Here is a 5,062-nt window from a genome sequence, read left to right as displayed (position 1 = left end):
TTTGTATTTTGGATTTTTTCCCTTTTTTTGTGGAAAGGCAGTCATAGGTCAAAAGAAGGTAGTTAGTTACAAGTTGAGGACTGTCTGTGGTGTTTCCTCAAAGTTCAACTGTGTTGAACCTCAAAATTCCTTAGTGAGACAATAGTGTTTGTTTTAAACTTTCTGTCCAGGCAAGGTATCTTTTTTTTTTTTTTCCATTAAAAATTATTTATTTATTTTTAGTTCTCAGCATTCACTTTTATAAGATTTTGAGTTCTAAATTTTTCTCCTTCCTCCCCTCAGGACAGCATGCAATCTGATATAGGCTATACATGTACAATCATATTAAACATATTTCCACATTAGTCATTGTGAAAGAAGAATCAGAGCAAAAGAGAAAAACCACAAGAAATAAAAAAACAACAAAAAGAGAAAACAATATGCTTCGTCAGCATGCAGACTCCATAGTTCTTTCTCTGGATGTGGATAGCATTTTCCATCATGAGTCTTTTGGAATTGTCTTAGGTCTTTGCATAGCTAAGAGCTATGTCTGTCAAAGTTAGTCATTGTACAGTGTTGCTGTTACTGTGTACAATGTTCTCCTGGTTCTGCTCACTTCACTCAGCATCAGTTCATGCAAGTGTTTCCAGGTTTTTCATAAATCTGCCTGCTTATCATTTCATATAGATAGCACAGTCGTATTCCATTATATTCATATGCCGCAACTTGTTCAGCCATTCCCCAATTGATGGGAACTGAGCCAAATTTATAAGAATAGTCATTCCCCAATTGATAAATGGTCAAAGGATATGAACAGGCAGTTTTCAGAGGAAGGAATTAAAGCTATCTGTAGTCATATGAAGAAATGCTCTAAATCATATTGATTAGAGAAATGCAAATTAAAACAACTCTGAGGTACCACGTCACGCCTATCAGATTGGCTAATATGACAAAACAAGAAAATGATAAATATTGCAGAAGATGTGGGAAAATTGGAACACTAATACATCGTTGGTGGAGTTGTGAACTGATCCAACCATTCTAAATTTGGAGAGAAATTTGGAACTATCCCCAAAGGGCTATAAAACTGCATACCCTTTGATCCAGGAATACCACTTCTAGATCTGTATCCCAAAGAGAAAAAAAAAAAAGGAAAAGGACTCATATGTACAAAAATATGGCAGCTCTTTTTGTGGTGGCAAAGGGTTACTATCTTTGCATGTTATATGAAGATGGACTTTGGACAAAAGCAGAAAAGGCATTCCTGCACAGGTGCAGGTATTCTGCTTAATGAACCCCTTTTGGAAGCAACTTAAGTAGTTGACTCCATGGCTCTTTTCTCACAATTCCAATCCTTACCTCACACTTGCCTCTTGCCTCTTGCCTCTTGCCTCAGAGCCTAACCAGCCCCAGAGTACTCCCTCTTGGCTTCTAACTCCCCCAATTGCCCCCTTTCCCCTGACTTCAGACTCCCAAAGACCCTAAAATATCCCTTCTGCCTTACTAATCTATTTCTTGACCTCAATGTCCTCATCTTTACTCCAGGCCCCTCCTATTCCCAGTCTCTCCCCCGCTTTTGTTTCTTGGCTCAGGCTGTCCTGGTTTCCTGCTAGGGCAGGAATAGAAAAGAAGCCACCCCTAAAAATCAAGGTGGTGTTGTGCCGAAAAAAGCGAGCAAGACCCAGATATAAATTTTGATGTGGATTTATTCAAGCGGTTGAACGGTGGGTCCCTAGCTCAGACATGAGATGCAGTCTTTGTTCAGACAGCAGATTTAAAAGCAAGCAGCTATTATCTTACTGAAGGATATTGAAATCTCTTTAGGAAAAGATGCAGATGATTCTCAGCTCAGCTCAATCCTGGTTCCAGGTCCAGAGGCCCAGTGAAGGAAGTCCCTGGCTAGGAGGACATGGGGTACCTATATTAAGGGGAGGAGTATGCAAATGGTTAGAGGAGGATGGAAATTCTGCCTCTTCAGTTTCAAGCTGGGAAGATAAATTTTACTGCTAAAAATATCTTTTACCTTACTGATAACACAATATAGCATAATACAGGGTAATGCAAGTCAGGGAATGACTGGGCACAAAAGGATTTGAGGAGTGTAAAAGTGTGTGCATCTGTGGAGTGGACATTAGGGTGGGCTAAATGAAGAGCATCATGCCATAAAGGAAGAGAGGGATTCAGAAAGGTTGAGAGGAGGTGAGTGCATTCCCAGCCACAGGGAGGGATTTCAGAGAGGTGGGAGAGAGTATTGTGACTAAGGGGAAAGCTAATATGAAAGGGAGTAATGTGGAATAAAGCTGAAGGAAGGTTCAAGCCAGGTAGAGTTGTGGTGGGCCTTAAAAGCCCATCATATATCTTATTCTGGAGGCAATATGGAGCTTGACTATTTTTGAGTGAGGAAGTGACATAAGAGCATGATCTTGATAGCTGTGTAATGGATAGATTGGAGTAGGGGGTGGAAGGCACTGGAGGCAGAGAACTGAGTTAGGAGGTTATTAATTCAGTCAAGAGGTAGAGCAGGAGCTTTTCGTTGTCATCTAGTCATTTCAGTCATGTCCAACTTTTGGTGACCCCATCTGGAGTTTTCTTGACAAAGGTACTAGAGTGGTTTGCCATTTCCTTCTCTGGCTCATTTTACAGATGAGGAAACTGAGGCAAACAGTGTTAAGTGATTTGTTTAGGGTCACATAGTAAGTATCTGAGGCCAGAATTGAACTCAGGAAGAGTTCAATAGGCCAGACACACTATCCACTGTGTCACCGAGCTGGTCAAATTAAGGTAGTGTTAATGTGAGTAGAAAGGAGGAGATTAATGGAAATAGAATTGACAGGCCTAGGCAATTGATTATATCCATGGGGTGAAGGAGAAAGTAGAGCCAAAGGATAACTGTGATAGGAACCTTAGCAACCAAGGGGAATGGTGGCATAAAAAAAATAGGAAACTGGGAAAAATTGGGAAACTGAGGTAGGGGTTTAGGGGAGATGAATCAGTTTGGGACATCCAGGTGGATTCAGCAGACACTTGGAGACACAAGTTGAGTTCAATGGAGCATTGGTACAGGGTGAATTAAAGATTGAGAATGGGTATATAAATCTGGGAGTCATCTGCTTACAGGTGATAATTTAACCCAAGGGAACAGATGAGATCACCAAGGGAGAGAATATAAAGAAGGAAGGAAAACAAAAGGGTTGCACAGTCTTGGGGATATTCATGTTTAGAACAGTAGGAGGTGGATATTGACCCGGCAAAGATTTAAAAGGAGTATTCACACAAGAAGAGCACTGTAATGGAAGTGAAAGAAGGAGAACATAAGTGGTAGAGTATGTATTTAATAGTATAGAAAGTTGTGGAAAAGTCAAAAAGAATACAGATTTAATAACTATAAGACCATTGGCAACCTTTGAGAGCAAACTCAATAGAATCATAGAATCAGAAACTGGATTGTAAGGGATCCAATGGACCTGATGATAATAATAATAGATCTGCTGTCTTCCAGGGACATATATCCAGGGTGTGACAGAAAACCCCTTAAACCTTGTCAAGCCTGATGACTACTGCCCGTTGCTGGTAAATTATATGGGTATGAGCGATATAGCCAGAAAACTTAGACATAATTGCCAAGGAACGTGAATGACATTTTGAGTAAGAAACTAATGACCTTATGGGCATAGAATCTCTTTCCATCACTGCTACTGATTAAAGAAAAGGGCTTCGAAAGAGTGAAGCAGTTTTGAGAAGTAAATTGGTTAAGACATTGAAAAGAAAATTTTGGATTGAGACAACTAGGTAGATAGAACACTGGGCCTGGAGTCAAGATGTCCTGAGTTCAAATCCAGACTCAGAAACTTGCCGTGTGACCCTTTCAAGACACATAATTTCTGCCTGAGTTTCCTGAACTATAAAATGGGGATATTTCCTAAGACTGATATCTCCCTTATCTCCTAAGATTGTCAGGATGGGATATTTATAAAGTGCTTAGTACAGTGCCTGGCACATAGTAGGTGCTTAATAAATGCTTATTCCCTTTCTGGACCACCACTCGATATGTGGAAATGATGGATTCTTGGCCAGGGATGGAAAGGCTCCTGAAGAGCAGCTGATTTTTTAAAAAGTATTTTCTAGGAGGCTTAAAAAACCTAATAAAAAGGCTTTAACTTGAAAAGGAAGCATCCTCAAACATAATCTTCCCATCTAGATACCATTAAAGTAGTATATAAATTATATTACATATGCCTATTGTATTAATAACTATATATTACAACATATACAAACAAAAAATAGAAATCTAAAAAGAATGAGATAAAAATGAAATTATATTTGATCCTAGGTCTAATAGGGAGCCACTGGAGTTTGGGAAGGGAAGTAACCTGTGCTGTAGGAAAATCACTTTGGTAACTTGGAGAGAGGAGATATGAGAGACGAGATCAACCAGTAACTTATTGTGATGGTTCAGGAAAAAGATGATAAGGGCTTGAACTAAAGTGGTGGCTCTTAGTGGAGAGAGGGGGACATATGTGAGAGGGGGGCATAAATGATAAGACTTGGAAACTGATTGGATATATGGGGTAAAGGGAGAGCATGACAATGAAGACAGCATCAATGTGGTGAATCTGAGCAATTTTAAGGAACCAGAAGGAGGCTAAAGCCTATCGGATGTAGAACATACGGGTGAAGATCACTGGAGGGAGGGAAAAAAAAGAGAGAGAAGAGAAATCGGCCTGGGACAGAGCCCGGGGGCATTTACAGTCAGAGATGACCTGAATGAAGATCCAGCAAAGCAGACTAAGAAGGAACAATCATATAAGTAAGGAGGGAACTAGGAGAGAGCAGTGTCGCAAAAACTTAGAGTGAAGGAGAAGAGGGTAATCAACTGTCAAAGCCTTCAGAAAGGTCAAGAAGGTCGAAGAGTCCATTAGATTTGGCAATTAAGGGATCATTGAGAGAGAGCAGTTTCAATTAAATGGTGACGTTGGAAGCCAGACTACAAAGAGCTAAAAAGAGAAGGAGAGGAAGGAAGTGGATTCAACAATCACAGACAACTTCCTCAAGGAGTTTGACCACAAAAGAGAGGAGGGATGTA

Source organism: Trichosurus vulpecula, chromosome 3 (assembly GCF_011100635.1).
Source record: "Trichosurus vulpecula isolate mTriVul1 chromosome 3, mTriVul1.pri, whole genome shotgun sequence".
Taxonomy (NCBI): domain Eukaryota; kingdom Metazoa; phylum Chordata; class Mammalia; order Diprotodontia; family Phalangeridae; genus Trichosurus; species Trichosurus vulpecula.
Note: the sequence above shows the minus strand (reverse complement) of the source record.